This window comes from Dipodomys spectabilis, unplaced genomic scaffold (assembly GCF_019054845.1).
Source record: "Dipodomys spectabilis isolate Male_0828 unplaced genomic scaffold, ASM1905484v1 ptg000207l, whole genome shotgun sequence".
Classification (NCBI taxonomy): Eukaryota; Metazoa; Chordata; class Mammalia; order Rodentia; family Heteromyidae; genus Dipodomys; species Dipodomys spectabilis.
The window spans coordinates 4751216-4770065 of record NW_024870884.1 but is presented as its reverse complement, the minus strand read 5'-3'; positions in this window follow the sequence as shown (position 1 = coordinate 4770065).

Genomic DNA, 18850 nt, shown 5'->3' with positions numbered 1-18850 from the left:
AGAAAGTATTATGGTCATTCACACAAAGATAGAGATCCATCTAATGGATGGTTTAAATCCAGGGGTTCATCCCATGTGTAGTGGATTTTAAAGCACTTTCTTGTCTTCTATGTAAATGGAGAAACATGGGAGGGTTTTGGATATCACAAGAAGATTCAGTTTGTCTAAATCACAATCCAGAAAAACAACTCTCCTCTATTGAACTGGGTGTGTGACTTGGAGGGGGGGGGGGGCTGGAGAGGGAAGGGAGGGAGATACTACAGGCAATGCCTGTCATCTATGAAAATCATTTTTCCCAAGCAAGGAAAGGAGCTTACATTCAAAACCATACTTACATTTAAAAAAAAAAAAAAAAGATTTCTTTGTCCTAAAATTTGAGTTTGAGAAATTTGGAGAGGAGCTTACATTGAAAAGCATACTTCAATTTTTTTAAATGGTTTATTTCTCCTAAAATGTGAGTCTGAGAAGGGAAATTCCAGTTTCCAACATTTGCTTGGGGAAATTGGTATTTGAAGCTCCACTGTGCAGGGTTTCCGTTGTTTTCCGCTCCTACATCCTCCATATTTAATGCCCTCGCTGGAAAATGGATTGACTTCTGAAGGATTTTTCTCTTGCTGTGGAGATGTTGCACATTGGCTCAAATGGGTTTTTATTTTCCATTTTAATTTATACAATATAAATACGATGTTGGGCTTCTTCAGAGTTTAACAGTTTCACTGTGCAGATGTTTCTTGAAAGCGTTTCAATTCATAGTGTTGGTTTAAAAAAAAAATTTTTTTATTAGCCTGGCTGCCTGCCCGGGGTGGGGAGAAGAGGGAGATACTATTCCATTTTGCATAGAACTGAAGATTTTCTTTCCTGTTCTTTCCCCCACCCCCAGCCAGACAAGATGGTTAGAATATAAGATACTTTATTGCCATCTTGTGGTCAACAATCAGAGCCACAGCCAAGAGTTATCTGTGGAAGAACAGAAGCCACCCAGTTTGTTCTCCCACAATATTTCATTACACATTCCATTTGCTTTTTATTTACCATTTGGCACAAATTGGTCTCGATTTCCAGGTTGTTTTGCTTTAATCGAAAATATTCCACTTGGACCACATAGGGAAGGATAAATATGCTATGTTCTTAACTCTGTGCGTTGGCTTTGATGGGACCCCTTGTAAACACAGCATTGTGCAAGCTGACTCAGTACTAACTTTGAAAAATATTCAAATCTTTTCCCTTAAAACGAGACAAGAACACTAAATGAGCTTTCATTCATTACATAGGCTTTTGGAAAGTAACTAATGGTTTGCTTACTTGTTTAATTTTTTAATGGAAATGTATAAATAATAGCCCTCCGATCTCTATCTCCTCTAGTGTCCATGGAGAGAAAATCTGCTTGCATCATTCTTGACTTAAAAGGTACAAAGCAGAATGCAGCACCAAAATAAAAATTTATACTTACTAGGGGATGGATATTTGGGAGATGGACAGGGAAGCCCCTCGCCCCCAAAACAGAAGAAGGAATAAATATTATAGAAGTGCATTTTATATCTAAAAAATAGTAAATGAAATCCATCAAAACATGTTAGAAAGTAGGTGGGGAGGAACTAAGTGTTTAAGAAGGAGTAGCCAGACACCAATGGCTCATGCCTGTAATCCTAGCTACTCAGGAGGCTGAGATCTGAGGATCATGGTTCAAAGCCAGTCTGGGCAGGAAAGTCCATGAGACTCTTATCTCCAATTAACTACTAGAAAACTGGAAGTGGTGCTGTGGTTCAAGTGGTAGAGCGCTTGCCTTGAGCTGAAGTGCTCAGGGACAGCATCCAGGCCCAGAGTTCAAGCCCCACTACAGGACGGGCAGGGGGTGGGGGGAAGAAGGAGTAAAATCAATGGAATAAATTTCACCAAAATAAATTATAAGCTTGTTATAAATATCACAATGAAACTTGTTTGTACAATTAACTTATGCTAATAATTTTTAATTATCTTTACTCAAAAGTAGAGATATGATGTAACATTAAAAGAACAAGACACCAAATTTTCAGTAAGGTATGATACTCTAGTCATAACAGCAGGAAAATCTGTAAGGTATAGACATCCACACAAATGTGGATATAATTGTAAATATCAAAATTAATGTGGACTAGGCCCAGAAGTGAACACAGAAAGAAAAACACATACAAAGAAGTGTTTTTCTCTTACGTTTTTTCTTACATTTTCAGAAAATGTACTGGGTATATACATTAAAACTGTGATCAGGAAATATTCTCAGCACAATTTAAAGAGTCAAGATTCTGTTTAATTCTAAATCAAGTATCTTCATTTTAGGATGACACACACTCCAGAAACTTGACAACGGAATTCCTGTCAGTGAAAGAATGCCTGGAGATGAAGAGCCAGCGTGAGTCCCAGAGCAAGAGCAAGTCCTTTGAGATGTATTGAAATACTTGGAATTCCAAAAGCTCAAAAGTGTCTTGTCTTCTCTATGGAGCTGAGGTGAGGGAAAAGGTCATGTATGGCTACACTCTTTGCGAGAGGTTTGCCATAGCCTCCAGAAAAAGGAGAGACAGTTAAATCATTCAGTTTTGTCTCTGGTGTAAAATCTTCATAAAAATATGAATTTAGGAGCCAATACATTCCAGGTGCTGTGCTATAATCTTGACACCCTAATTCTGTTCTTCTAATTCTTAAAGGCAACCATAAAGGTGCAAAGGGCAGGCCTTGGAAGTTGGCTCAGTGGTAGAGTGCTTGCCTCACATGCATGAGGCCTTCGGTTCTATTCCTCAGCACTACATGAGCAGAAAAGGCCGGAAGTGGCGCTGTGGCTCAAGTGGTAGGGCACTAGCCTTGAGCTAAAGAGCTGAAGCACAGAGCCCAGGCCCAGAGTTCCACCCCCACGACTGAACAAAAAAGCCAAACCAAAACAAAACAAAAAGGTGCAAAGGGGAGAGACTAAGTGTTCCGAATCACACACTTATAGGGTGGGAATTTGAACAATGAAGTTTGGAAGCCCAGTCTTTATGCCTCTTTCCTCTCCTTATTCATTTCAGCAGATGAAGCACTACACATACTTTGTGTGACCCAGATTTGCACAATAAGACCTTCAAGATTTCTTTGAGAGCTCCTGAATATGTCCAGAAGAGGAATTCTTGACTGTCACTTTCCACCATAGCAATTAGCACCCCGTCCACTTTTTCCTTAGGGTTTTACAGAAGGGAGAGCTATTCAGATAGACTCTAAAGCATTGGTATTGGGTAGGTTAAACTCCACCTCTTCTCATGGCTCTCTCCCATTGTCTACTGGGACGGTGGGGCAGAACAGTTTATATCTGACAAGTGATACTGGATCAGCTAACCAAGAGGCAGGACTGTTGAACCAAAAAGGTTACAAATAAAAGATTTCAGGTCCCTCTTTCTTAATCAATAAATGTGATATCTACTAAATATTAATGTTTAAAACTAGATATGTTGGTTATAAAGTATAAAGGGAAAGAAGAAACAAGAGTACCAGAAAATTCTGGAAAACATTACTAGGTATTTTTCTGCAGCGGAAATTAAGATCTACTATAGTGGTTTCAAATGTGCAGTGCTGATACATGGATACACTGGAGTCAATAAGAAGAACAGAAAGGCCCACAGTGGACCTAATGATGCACAGAAATTTAGGATGTGACAGAATTTTAGTATATGGCAAAGAACAGCATCTCAAGTCAATTGAGGAAGGGTAGAGGCAGTAAGATAGCTGGATGGTTATCTCAAAATACGTCTCAGCTTATGACATGACAAATCCGAAAAGACAGCATTTTTTAATTAAAACAAAACAAAACAGTATAAGGCCAGGTGCTAGTAGCTCACACTTACAATTCTAAAAATCATTTTAAAAAAATTTCTCTAACAGAATCCAGAAACACATAAAAAAAAAAAAAATCATACACTATGACCAGGTAGGCTTCATCCCAGAGATGCAGGGATGGTTTAACATACGTAAATCAATAAATGTAATCCAACACATCAACAGAGCAAGGTCAAGAATCACATGATTATCTCCACAGACGCAGAAAAGGCCTTTGATAAAATTCAACATTCATTCATGCTAAAAGCTCTGGAGAAAATAGGAATAGAAGGAACATTTCTTAAAACAATAAAAGCCATTTACGACAGACCAATAGCCAATGTTATACTTAATGGGGAAAAGCTACAACCAAGTCTCTTAAAATCAGGAATAAGGCAAGGATGCCCACTGTCTCCACTCCTCTTCAGTATAGTCCTGGAACCCTCAGCCAGGGCAATAAGGTAAGAAAAAAGACATTAAAGGGATCCGCATAGGGAAAGGAGTTAAACTATCCCTTTTTGCAGATGACATGATACTATACTTTCACGATCCCAAAAACTCCATCCCCAAACTCTTAGAAATCATAAATCACTTGAGCAAAGTAGCAGGATACAAAATCAACCCACAAAAATCAGTCACCTTCCTATACACTGACAATGTACAAGCAGAGAGGGAAATAAAGGAAGCAACCCCATTCACAATAACCCCCCAAAAAATAAAATATTTAGGAACTAACCTAACCAAAGATGTAAAAGAACTATTTAATGAAAACTATAAAACAGACCCGAAGACCAATGAAATAGAATAGAAGATCCAGAAATAAATCCACATGCCTACAGTCAGCTGATATTTGACAGAGAAGCCAAAGACATACAATGGAAGAAACACAGCCTCTTCAACCACGGGTCTGTTTTCTGCATGTGACCACATGCAGAAAACTAAAAGTGGACCCCAGCCTATCACCATGTACCAGCAGCAACTCAAAATGGACTAAAGACCTTAACATTAAACCTGAATCTCTGAAACTACTGCAGGACAGAGTAGGAGAGACACTTGAACTTGTAGGCACAGGAAGGAACTTCTTGAACAGAGTCCCAGGGTCACAACAAATTGGAGAGAGACTCGACAAATGAGACTACCTTAAAATAAAAAGCTTCTTTTTTTTTGGGTCCGGTCGTGGGGCCTGAACTCTGGGCCTGGGCACTGTCCTTCAGCTCTTCAGCTCAAGGCTAGCCTCTACCACTTGAGCCACAGTGCCACTTCCGGCTTTTTGCTTATGTGGTGCTAAGGAATTGAACCCAGGGCCTCATGCATGCAAGGCAAGCGCTCTACCACTGAGCCACCTTCCCAGCCCATAAAAAGCTTCTGTACAGCTAAAGCTATCGCAACCAAGCTAGAAAGACAAACAACTAATTGGGAAAAAAATATTTACCAGCAATATATCAGACAAAGCGGTTAATATCCAGTATATACAGGGAACTCAAGAAACTAATCCCTCCCAAACCTAACAAACCAAATACTAAATGGGCAAGGGAACTAAAGAGAGACTTCTCAGATGAAGAGATAAAAATCCAAAGAAACACATGAGGAAATGTTCCCCATCCCTGGTTGTGAAGGAAATGCAAATAAAGACAACCCTGAGATACCACCTTACCCCAGTCAGAATGTCCCACATCCTCAAGTCAGCCAACGACAAATGCTGGAGAATGATGTGGAGAAAGAGGAACCTTATTACACTGCTGGTGGGAATGTACACTTAGACAACCACTTTGGAAAGCAGTCTGGAGGGTCCTTAGAAAGCTGAAGATTGACCTCCCTTACGACCCAGTCATACCACTTCTAGGCATCTACCCTGAACAACAGGAACCAATATACAAGGACACGTGCACCTCCATGTTTATTGCAGCACTGTTCACAATAGCTAGGATATGGAAACAACCCAGATGCCCCACCACAGATGAATGGATCCAAAAATTGTGATATCTATACACAATGGAATATTATGCAGCCATTAGAAATGACAAAATAATGGCATTTGCAGGGAAATGGATGGAGCTAGAAGAAATCATGTTGAGCAAGGTAAACCAAGAGCAAAGAGACAAACGGTACATGGTCTCCCTGATAAGTGGATGTTAAATCCAAAATGTTAGGTGATACGACAAAATTAACAGGACTCAAGAAACAAACGACTTCCACTCATCTGGTCGAATCACTACTAAATAACCCCATGCTGCTGATCACATGTACGGTGTATATGTGTACACCGGAGGGGAACCAGGAAGACGACACAGAACTAGAGGGAATCAGGGAAAAACATCCAACAGCGGGACCATCAGCTGCACTGGACATTGATCAAAATGAACTAAGCAACTCAATGGCAGCGATGGGAGGGAGGGAACAAGTGGGAAAGAGGGAACAGCTGATGCTATGCAAAACAAAAGAAATGTACATATCACCCAATGTGGAGGAAATAACTGTATTGCAAAGCTCATAGAACTCATAAATGTTATAGACCGCGATAGACAATTTGCTCCAAGAAAGTTAGAATGTGTTTGTGACTTTAACTGAGCATCACTATCCCACAATACTGTGAAATTTGGGAAATTATGTAACCAGTTAATCACAATAAAAAATTTGGAAAAAAAATAAGTTCTCAGTGCCAATGTGGGACTATTAGGATGTTCTCTTCCCATTCCTCCTCTCAAGCATTAAGTCTTCCTTCCTTCCTTCTTTCCTTTTTTTGTGGTGCCAATACTGAGGCTTAAACACAGAACCTCCCCATTTTCATTGGCTTTTTCACTCAAGGTTGGCTTTCTACTATTTAACTCACAGCCCTATTTACCATGTCTGGTAGTTAATTAGAGATATGAGTCTCACAGACTTTTCTGCCCAGGCTGGCTTTGAACCATGATCCTCAGATCTCAGCCTCCTGAGTAGCTAAGATACAGGCATGAGCCACCAGTTATCCCACTGAACATTAAATTTATGCATTCCCCTGATGTCAGGCTCTTGACTCTCAGTCTTGACTGTATATTACACTCTCTTGGGGATGGAGGCAATTTTACATCATACCGTGCCTAGAACTCACCCCTCCCCCCACCCAACATACTCTCTCTTCACAGGTCTGGGATGGAGTCTATAACTATTTTTCAACTTCTCTCTCCAGTCCAGGAGTGACTTTGTATCCCAGTGCCCAATGTATACTCACTAAATATTGGTTAATTAGATGGGTGCATAAATAACTGAATGAGCAAATAAAATCTAAGTCTAGGTAGAAGTCAAAACAGACTTCAAACAATAAAAGACTTGAGCTAGTGAAAGCTTGGTATAATCACAGACGTTTTGATTTCATAGGAAGCTGGAGAGGGAAGCTGCATCCCTGTAGCCTGGTCCAGAGTCCCACACAATGGAGAACTATAAATAGCAGCCCTGCATCGCGTGAGGTTATGTAATAGAAGGTTCACAGAACACAGCTGCCTTTATCACTCAGGCTTAAGTTGCATTGAAATGGAAACTCAGCCAATGCCCTATGTATTCGTTTCTCCAAAAGATGAAAATCTCCTGCATTTTCCCAGATCATCTATTGGCTCCTATCTCAGGCAGGGTTTCTTCTAAGAAATTCCTGTGTTCTTTCCAGATAACAAGTGGGTAATTTCAGCAGAATTATTTTTACATGTAAAGAGAATACCAGAGTTTCCCCCCAGATCAAAAGAGAAGGCAGCTCATACTGTCTTTCCAGACACTGGGAATACTGTCAGGAGCCTGGGTAAGGACACAGACTGTATTAATATGTTCAGTTCTTGAGGTCACCTCCAGTAGAGAGTGGATGGTCATCTGCAAACCTTTGAGGGTAACACCCAAATCCATTGTATACCATTTAACGCTTAGGAAATGGATTTTTATTATTGTTGTTTTGTTGGTACTGGCTCTTGTACTCAGGGCCTAAGTTCTATGCCTTAGCTTTATTGCTAAAGGCTGGAGCTCTACCACTTGAGCCAGAAGCCCCACTTTTGGCTTTTTGTTTTGGTTAATTGGAGATAAGAGTCTCATGGACTTTCCAGCTGGGGTTGTCTTTGAACTGTGATCCTCAGGTCTCAGCGTCCTAAATAGTTAGGATTACAATTGTGATCCACCAATCAATCACCAGTTTAGAAGAGGATTGTAATATTCTATAACATAAAAGGACACCTGCCCTGGCTGAGGAAGTGATCCCAGGCTAACTGTGAATATACAATCTATCTGTCTTACTAGTTGGGATAGGGGTGGTTGACACATCATGCCACAAGTAAAAGGGTACACTATGGCAGAGATTGATAGCCCTATTCTCCTTTTCTCTTGCCATCATTTTTCAGCTGAGCTTGCAGTTTAAGGTAGACATGTGACCATTTGCACAGGGAAAGGTGAGCAGAAGTGGATGTCTTTGCATACTGACCTGGCCAAACACATTTCCCCATGGTTCAGCTGCCTTCTGAATGGCTAGAATGGAGCCACCCCTGGACCAATTCATGGGCTGTACAGTCCGGGAAATCAAGTCTGGGTTGAGTGACTCCTTCAGGAGAGCCATCCAGCCAGCCTTTTCACAGCCTGGTGCTAAAAAGCAAGAACTAAAATTTCAATTGTATTTGAGTCTTTATATACCACACGGTCTAATTCTTACAGCAGTTGACCTTTCCTAGCAGGTTTTATGTGTTATTACAAGTACACATGGTATTAATAAGCCATTGCAATTTGCCATCAGGGACAAGAATCCCTTGCCTGCTCTGGAAGACAAGATTCCCCTGAATGACCTATCTATCCCCAAACTACTTTTCCAGCCTGTCTTGTCCTCAGGAGATCCTAGTTATTGATGAGCTCAGCAGCCCTAACATCATAAATTCCAAAGTCAATGTTTGCAGGGTCATCTGGTCTGCCTCCAATGCGGATGAGACTGTTTTCCCAAATTCCATCTTAAAATATAAGCCTTCCAAACAAGGGCATTAGTAAAGGTCCACTGGGGGAAAATCATACTTTTCAAACAAAATTCCTATTATGCAACAGACACCTTCTTAAAATATATGAACAAAATTGAGATTTTTTTTCTACAAATTTATTTAAGAATGTTTTTCTGAAGGTACTAGAGTTTTGCCAGTCTGGGTCCCTAAATGACCACATCTCATAAAAATATAAAAGAACCTCATTTTAAAATTCAAATAATCATGCCCTAATATCATTGTCTTTTGAATTCTAATAGGTTGGTATTTCTTGCAGTGAAACACTTCCTCTATTTTGCAGAAGCTATCAATGATGATTCCACTGAGAAGCAAGAAGGAAATAAAGAAGTGGAAAAATAATCTTCAGTTTAGAAATCAGCTATTATAGATAGAAGAAAAGACTCCTGAGAAAGAAAGTGCGCAAAGACTGTTGAGTACACAGGTTTTAGAGGTTAACTCACAGTTGTCAGTAAGTTGGCAGAAGACTCAGTAAATGAAATATGAGGGAGTGTGTTGGACATCTGTAGCCAAATGTAAATGTCTGAGAGGAAAAGAGAGGAGAACCCAAGATCTCACTAAGTCTAGCTAGCAAAGGAGTGAGAGAGAAGGGGGTGGTGATGAAGAACGGTGTGGACTTGGGAAAATATTGGAGATGATTGCATTAGAGAGAAGGGCTCCAGCAACCAAGCTAACATGAAATCCATTCTCTAAAAAGGAAAACAAAAGGAGGCTGGGAAGGTGGCTTAGTGGTTGAGCGCTTGCCTTGCATGCATGAGGCCCTGGGTTCAATTCCTCAGCACCACATAAGCAGAAAAAAAAGCCAGAAATGGCGCTGTGGTTCAAGTGGTAGAGCACTAGCCTTGAGCTGAATTGCTGAGGGATCACACCCAGGCCCAGAGTTCAGGCCCCATGACCGACAAAAATAAAAAAGGAAAACAAAAAATAGCGTCTTAAAACTGTGGATCCTGACAGGTAGGAAAGGGTACATGCAGGTAAGAATTCTCTTTTCTCTGTCTGTTAGACAGAAGATTTGGCAGTCTATAGACCTCCTGTGACCACTTTAGAAACTGTAATTCTCTTCCTAGTCACCAAGCCAGATCCAATCTCAATGACTTTGGACAGTTTCCCAATGAGCCTGTCAGCTGAGTTTTATATACTGTTCATAAAGGAGTTCATGCGGCTTTGGTTTTAGAGCAGTAACCCTAAAACCCTAATGACCAACCATGCCATCCATAAAATGCTGGGCACAGAGCATAACATGTGTTTATTGTAAAATGGATACACTGTTTTACTAACATATTCAACATGATTTCAAACATATTCCCTCCAGGTGTGGTGGCACAGGGTTATAATTCTGGCACTAGGGAGGCAAAGGCAGAGAATCACAAATTCAAGGCCAGCCTGGGCTACATAGTAAGATCCTCTCTCAAAAACAACTTCAAACAACAGAAATACTTACCATAAGAGAAACGTTTTTTTAAAACTACATTAAAACAAATAAAAGGACACACACTTTTTTTTAAAAAAAACTGCAAAAAAACAATGAGAAGTACAAGTTGTCATGTCCAAAACGAGCTTTACAACATTGGTGCAGGGGAGGGAGGGGGGAGGAAAAGGATTGGGATGGGGGTGAGGGGGGAGGCTGGGAAGGGATGTGAAGGGTAAACAAAGGAGGAGGCTGCAATGCTTGGTAAGAAATGTACGCATTATCCTGCCCATGTAATTGTAACCCCTCTGTACAGTATGTTCACAAATAAAATAAAATTTTAAAAAAAAAACTGCAGAAAAGCAGGGCCAGCAGGGCTCATAACTTATACTACTCAGGAGACAGAGGTGGGGGGGAGGGTGAGTCACAAGCCAGCCCTGGTAAAAAGTGAGACTATATCTCAATATGGTACACCCCTATATCTTCACACCTATAATCCGTTATGTGAATGGCAATGCACAGGTAGGAAGATCATGTCAGAAGCTGGCTCTGATCAAAAACTAAAACAATGAATGAGCTGGGGGCATAGGTCAAATATCTTATTAGTAAGAGTATCTTACTAACAAGTGTGGGATCCTGAGTTCAAATCCATACCATAAACATACACACACACACACACACACACACACACACACACACACACTTGTCTTCTTGTGCCTCATTCAATTTGCTTTATATATCCTGTATAGGACCAGTCTTTGTCCTAGGACAAGACTTTGATTTCAGAAAAGTGACATTGATTTCCCTAAGATATAAAGAACTCTTGGACTGTGTTGGAGCTACATGCTACATATCCAGAGCTTCGCTGAGTTGTATGCAGGTTACAGTATGGGCTGTGTGTTATCTAATAATGCTGCACTTGAAGTTGGTTGCCTGAGCAACCAGAATGATGTGGAATGAAGCTCCTAAGGGCTCAGGCAGCTTTGTTTTTCCCTTCTCCTTTTAAGATTAGCAGGATGCCCCAGGGGACATGCTGGGGTCTCAGTGTTCCCTGTTTAATGAATGAATGGTTAATATGTGAAACATTTGTAAGTCATACAAAAAATGCACAATTATTTGGTAATTCTCACCAGCTCTGAAAATGCTCCATCACTATGAATGCACATCTCCAGCTTCTCTGTGATCAAGAGGACCAGTCTGGTGCTAGTGGCTCATGCCTATAATCCTCACTACTCAGGAGATAGAGATCTGAGGATCATGGCTCAAAGCCAGTCCAGACAGGAAAGTCTGTGAAACTCTTATCACTGATAACCCACAAAAAAAAAAAAAAAAAGCAAAAAATGGAGTTGTGGATCAAGAGACAGAGCACTAACCTGGCAAAAAAGCTAAGCAACAGTACCCAGGCCCTGAGTTCAGCCCCAGTACTGGCGCAAACATTCACACATGCACACACACACACACACAAAATAATAATGATGATAAGAAAGAAAGAAAGAAAGAAAGGAAGGAAGGAAGGAAGGAAGGAAGGAAGGAAGGAAGGAAGGAAGGAAAGAAGGAAGGAAAGGAAGGAAGGAAGGAAGGAAAGAAAGAAAGAAAGAAAGAAAGAAAGAAAGAAAGAAAGAAAGAAAGAAAGAAAGAAAGAAAGAAAGAAAGAAAGAAAGAAAGAAAGAAAGAAAGGAAGGAAGGAAGGAAGGAAGGAAGAAAGAAAGAAAGAAAGAAAGAAAGAAAGAAAGAAAGAAAGAAAGAAAGAAAGAAAGAAAGAAAGAAAGAAAGAGAAAGAAAGGGAGAAAAGAAAGAACTACCAGGACCAACACTTGGTCCAAATTCTCTTTATATATGTAATATATAGCTCATATAGATATGAAATCAGCATAATGAAACCCACTGAATGCTGTTTGAAAAAAGGGGGAAGGAGAGGGGGGAGGAATGGGAATATGATGGAGGGAGGTAAATTTGTATGCATGTGTGGAAAAGTCACAGTGAAGTTTCTCCTATTACAGATGCATGTTAACTCAAATATAAAACAATAGTTCTCCTTGAAGGCCTTCAATCTCTCTGCAGATGCCTGCAGAAGATGAAGGACAACACTAGGAAGGCGTAGTGGAACTGGCAGAATGGAAAAAACAGGGAGACCATCTTTACCTCCTTAGGCTGGGTGTTTAATGGCTTGGAAACTTACCTAACTACATTGTAAGTCAAAGGACGTTTTTCTTCTTTTGTTGTTATCACAATCTACTAGAAAGAAAATTAGACTTGGGGTCCAAAACCCCAACTCTTCTACCAAACTAACCAGACAGCCTTAGACAAGGAACTTAATCTCTCTGATCCTCTGTCTTTTTCTAGCCAACCAAGATATTACAGCCCTTACAGGGTCATTCCAGAGACCAAACAAGACTTACAAACCACATTACTATGTTGAATATAAGGAAATACTATTATAAAGTAGCAAATAAATACTTGTTGAAATAGACTGAACAAAGAGGTGATATAATTCCTCTCACTAGGCATGTAATCTATATGGGCCTGTATTTAAGATGCCTTTTAAACATTCATAAATGCATCATATCACCATATGAACCTGGGAATTTCAAATGTCTGTGAATCTCTAAAATTAATGTATTTCCAGTTATAGTTTAAGATGTTAAGTTTATGCTTTCCTGGGACATTCAGCATATTTGTTATCAAACATTTCAACTCTAAGCACTGAGTGTGGTTAGCAGTAGAATTACTCTTAAAGGCTATTTATTCCTCTTTTCAGTTATAAGTATTAGAAGTAAAGGGGATTTTATTTAGTTGTTTATCTGTAGTACTACTGGTGATTAAACTCAGGGCCACTCCACTTGTAAATGCTCTATCATTTGAGCTATGTCTCTGGCTCTGAGATCAATTATCTCTTCTTTATGCTTTTATCTTTTTCCAAATCTTCTCTAGTAAACATGTAAAAACTTGTTTGTGATCTTCAAATATTTTTTTTTTAAAGCATGCTTTACAATTATCTTACTGCTATGTTGGGCTGAAGGCTGCCCATAGGGCTTTTTTTTTTTTTTTTGGGGTCTGGTCATAGGGCCTGAACTCTGGGCCTGGGCGCTGTCCCTCAGCTCTTCAGCTCAAGGCTAGTGCTCTATGTGAGCCACAGCACCACTTCCGGCTTTTTTCTTTTTGCTTATGTGGTGCTGAGGAATCGAACCCAGGGCCTCAGGCATGCAAGGCAAGCGCTCTACCACTGAGCCAACTTCCCAGCCCCCATAGGGCTTTTATAAAAAGAAAACGTAGTCATTATAGGAATAAGGCAAGGAATAAATTATACAAATGACACAGTCATGCAGTCAATTCATAAGAAATGTCTAATTAAAACCTAAGTTAAAGATTTGTTTTCTTTTATTTGGTAATTGGAGCTTAAACTCCAGGTCATACAGTCTCACTGAAGGATGGCACTCTACCACTTGAGCCACAGTTCTAGTTTTTTGCTGGTTCATTAATAATTAAGTCTCAGATTTGTCTATGTCAGCTAGCTTCAAAACTCAATCCTCCAAAATCTTACCTGAGTAACTAGAATTACAGGCATGAGCCATAGGCACCCACCTATACTACTTTTATTGAATGCTGCAAACATCCTTGCATCTCTGGAATAAAACTAGCTAGATCAGTGTATGACTTTTTAAATGTGCTTTTGAATATGGTTTACGAGTGTTTTTAGGGAGGTTGTGTCTATGTTTCAGGGAAACTTCCCTATAGCATTTGTTTGTTGCATTCTTATCTGGTTTTGGAATCAGGTAATGCTGCCTTTGCAGAATCAATTTGGAAGTACTCCTTTCCTTTCTTTTTTTATCATTTGATTAGCATGGGTGTTCATCCTTTCTTAAGCGTTTGGTAGAATTCAACAATGTATCCACCCAGACCTTGGTTTTTATTCAATAACAGACTCTTTACTACTGCTTTAATCTCAGTTTATGTAATTAATATCCTGAATTTCTTAATTTCTGAGCAGGCACTTTTTTATCTTGCAGTGAGCTCTATAAATCATGTAGTATATCCTGGACCAGAGTCATGAGACTGTTCTTTGGAGTTATTTCCTTATAAATATGTATGTCTTATTGGAATTCTATGGAATGTCTTATATGCAATTCTACTCCATAAGCAAGTATCTCTGGAGAAAAAAAAAAGATATAGAATTCTTCCCTAGTTTAAAAAATATATATAAAAAAAACTGAGACAATCTAAAATCTTAAGCCCATCAAAGCAAGAACTATGAGTTTATTTAGTTCACAACCAAGGTGCTCAATACTCACTGGATACATCCAATGACATGTGTGTACCAGAATTGTTGGCTCCTGTTAGCAAGAGTGCCATGTACCAGATTTCACAGAGTTTATATGAATTTGCAAAACCCAGTATAAATTTTTTCCAAAGAATGCCTAGAGATATTTCTCTGAAAGCTATAGCAATTGTGTTTGTGTTTAAGTGCTGTTTTTTTTATTTTTGCAAGATTATCAGCATCATTTTATACAGCACTTAAAGTGTACTATGGAGTTTGTTTGGCCTTCCTGGTGACATTAAAAGCATATCTCCGGCTCATTGTAAAGTTCTTAATTTTCAGCAAGTTTCCCTTTTCAGCACAAGCACTGTCATCCCACTTAATATGTAAGCAGATTAGATTACTTCAGAAAACAAAAATATTCCAAGTAAATGCTTAAAAAAAGAGAAGAGTAGATGCATCATACTACCATAAGTACCTGCATAGATTATGATTCAGAAGATCACAACTAGAAGCCCATGCAATCTAGATGAAGGATTACAGACATGTTTGTCCTCCAGCCAAAGTGCCATGTGGCAATAGCATAAAGCAGTTTTTGGCCTGGCAACCTTGAAATGAATTTTCAAACATTAAGGGTATTCCCAGTATTCTATGCCTGAGACATCATTACTCACAAATTTTATACCTGACCCTTGCACAACTCAATCATACTAGTTCACCTAGAATTAGATGGCTTTAAACACAATGTGGGTGCAAATAAGCAATCACTTTGCACTGCTTCAGAAAACATAAAGCAGTATGTATTGGTAACAAATATTTAAGGAATCTGTTCAATCCATTTCCTCCACATGCTAATGAAGGGAAATAGCTAATACCTAATATTTAAATCTTAGACAAAACACTTCAGTGTGATTGGGAAGTGCCTTATTTATTCTCTCCATGTCAAAGGTAGCTGGATAATTAGTTTTCTCTAAACATCCAGTTTTGCTGACATTTCTTTCCCAAGCAGCTGTTAGCCAAATATAGTATTGTTTATTCACTCTCTGGAAGGCTGTTTCTGGTAAGAAAATGTTGCATCATATAATTGGAGATAACAGGAAAAGTAGAAGTTGCTGTTTATATTTAAATAAACATCTGCTTAAGTCCAGTTTTCTACTTGTGAATAATCCTTTTCTTTTATGCCACTAAATGCACTGAATTGCTTAAACCTTCCTTTGGGCCCATGGTAGATTCCAAACATGTTGACACAATTTAATTATTTTTATAAAGGTTGAGCTATTTATTTGCTACATATGTATTTGATATTTCTGGGCTAGAGACCTCATGAATATGTAATGGTAACTATTCCCTATAGTTTTTTTTTAATTATTTAATATACATGTTTGTGTATGCTGGTACTGAGGCTTGAACTCAGAGCCTGGGTGCAGACCCCTAAACTGTTTTGCTCAAGGCTGTTGCTCTACCACAGTTCCACTACTGGCTTTTTGCTGGTGAACTGGAGATAAAAATCTCTTACGGTCTTTCCTGCCTGGGCTGGCTTCAAACCACAATCTTCAGATCTCAGCCTCCTGAATACAGGCTGATAAACACTTTCTGTTATTGTTGATGGTGTTGGTCGTGAGACTTGAACTCTTGGCCTGGGCATTGTTCCTGAGCTCTTCAGCTCAAGGCAAGCACTCTACCAATTGAGCCACACCACCACTTCCGGTTTTCTCGTGAACTGGAGATAAGTCTCACAGACTTTCCTGCCCCAGTTGGCTCAGGTCTCAGCCAGCTGAGTGGCTAGGCTTACAGGCATGAGCCAAGGGCGCCTGGTCTGATACTTTTTTTTTTAATCGGTCATGGGGTTTGAACTTGGCCTGAGCACTGTCCCTCAGCTCTTCAGCTCAAGGCTAGCACTCTACTACTTGAGCCACAGCACCACTTCTGGTTTTCTGGTGGTTTATTGGAGATAAGAGTCTCACAGACTTTCTTGCCTGGGCTGGGTTTGAACTGTGATCCTCAAGATCTCAGCCTCCTGAGTAGCTAGGATTACAGGCATGAGCCACCAGCGCCCAGCTGATAAATATTTTGAACTAGTTGAATAGCTTGCTATTTAGAACAAATGCTTGAAAATGCCTGAGTTAAATTCTCAACCATCCTCTGAAATAGAAAATAAGTTGGTCTTGACAGAAAACATATCCAACACTAATCATTATAGCTACTTGCATTATCTACCTTCCCACTTTTGACTTCTGGGAACTGAAAACCCATTTATGCAACATCTTTCTCAGATCTAACTTTTCTCCGCACTGGTTAAGATGTTATCTCAAAATTTTATCTTCAAACTACATCTCTTTCAAGACATATTTATCAGAGCTAAATAGTAAGAATCTTTTAAAACCAGAAACCCACATTCCTTACCTCACCCTATCGCTGAACTCTATAGCTTTGTCAAGAATAGTTGATATCCAGCAAACCATCTGCCCTAAAATTCTAAAAATTTTATGGTAGCCCACTAACTAGGAAATGAGACTTCATGCCAAATGAGTGGGTCTCATAGTAAATGCCAAAATATGAGGATGGGGTGAGGTGTTTGTTCTTTGAAGTTACCCAAGTGGCTATGACCTTGTTAGATGGGTAATTAAAAATTTCCAGACACTTAATGTGTCAGTTCGTGAAGCTGTAGACTGAAGTTCAGTAGTCAAAATCATAGCATTCTGCACTCATCTAGGAAATTGCAAATCTTTCATGTTCTGAGCTATTTTCCATTAGTGCTTGTATATGAGGAGTATTTTCAACAAGAAGCCAAATAGCATTTCTAAAACTGCTCAGATTCTAGCAAGATTTAAGATGAAGCAAATGCTTTGCTTTTTGGCTTGGATCTTTGAAGCAGTGAACACACTTCATGAAAAATACATTTATATTTTCTTGCACATAAATATATTTGTCATGAAACCAGAACCATTGAGACAAATGGCTCTGTTCAGTTGGGAAAGGTATCTTTTTTTCTCTGTATTATAAAGAATGTGTGACTGTATAATCATTCTTGTGGTTTTATAGCTCACAGCACCTTCATAATACAAAATTCTGTCTTTTGCAATAGAATGTGATTTAATTACAATAAAGCTCTTCACAAATATAAAGAACTACTAATACTCACGAGCAAATAGATTCTGTCATGTACATTGGTTTTTTTTTTTTTTGGTTAGAGGTACATTATTTCCTTAACAGAGCATGATTTTAAATTCTATCTCAAGAGAAAGAATTAGACTGCCTTCAGAAAAATAAGGTGTTTTCCCGATTCCAATTCCTGACTGAGAATAAGTAGATTTCACATATTTTATATAAACATTATTCCAAAGTGGTAGGTCGGTTGAAAGGTTGATAGACACATAACACATTTATCTCAAAACCATTATATATGTTCAACACTAGAAACTATAATAAAAAATGATTAAATACAACTTTTAAGTATGTTAAAAGGAAATTAAGATATTTAATTATGAGCCTAGGAATGTTTAAAGAGGGTTTAAAAAAAAAAAACTGATGGCTTGGTATTGACAGGTTATTAGTCAGGGCTTAGGTTTAAATGACAAGAAACCCGACTCCCATTAGGATAAACAAAAATAACAAAAAACCCACATTCATTCATCTAGGATAGATATTGAGTGCTCACAAATTTTCAGGCAGTACTATAGAAATCAAGAGCCTCATGACCACAACCAAGGGCACCATTTCCTAGGAATCCTGGCTTCAGAGATACTCCAAGGTTTTCCAGTCATTTCATCTGTTTATCAATGTCATAAGAAATGTCTTTCCCTGAAGGTTTCCACCTTGATGGGCCTTGATAGGTGTTCGTGAATCATGCTCACCCATTATTGCTACTGGATCATTTTATATTGATAGAACCAGAACTAAGAACCCCATTACAGGATGCAGTAGTGATCTCTAAACAAATGGGGAATATTGCTACCAATTTAAGTGGATAGACTGAAAACCATTTTACTTGGGTAAACTTGAGGCAGATGTAACTGATAATACAGGATTATATAGCCCATGGAACACCAATTCCAGCTGAACATTAATGGGACCGAACTTACCTATTATGAACTATAGCTTAGAATTTTAAAAGAACTTGTTCCATCCAAGAGATTTCAAGTCTCTTCAAGCACTTTATGCATTAACTTCTCTATGTCATTACTTCTTATGTATTTAAATTTAAAAAAAATTTAAGAGCTGGGCATGGTAGCGCATGCCTGAAATCCTAGCTACTCCAAAGGCTGAGATCTGAGGTTCACAGTCAGCCCCCTTAGTTAAGTCCTTGACAATCTTATCTCCAATTAACTACCAAAAAGCAGTAAATGGAGCTGATAGAGCATTAACCTTGAGCAAAATAGC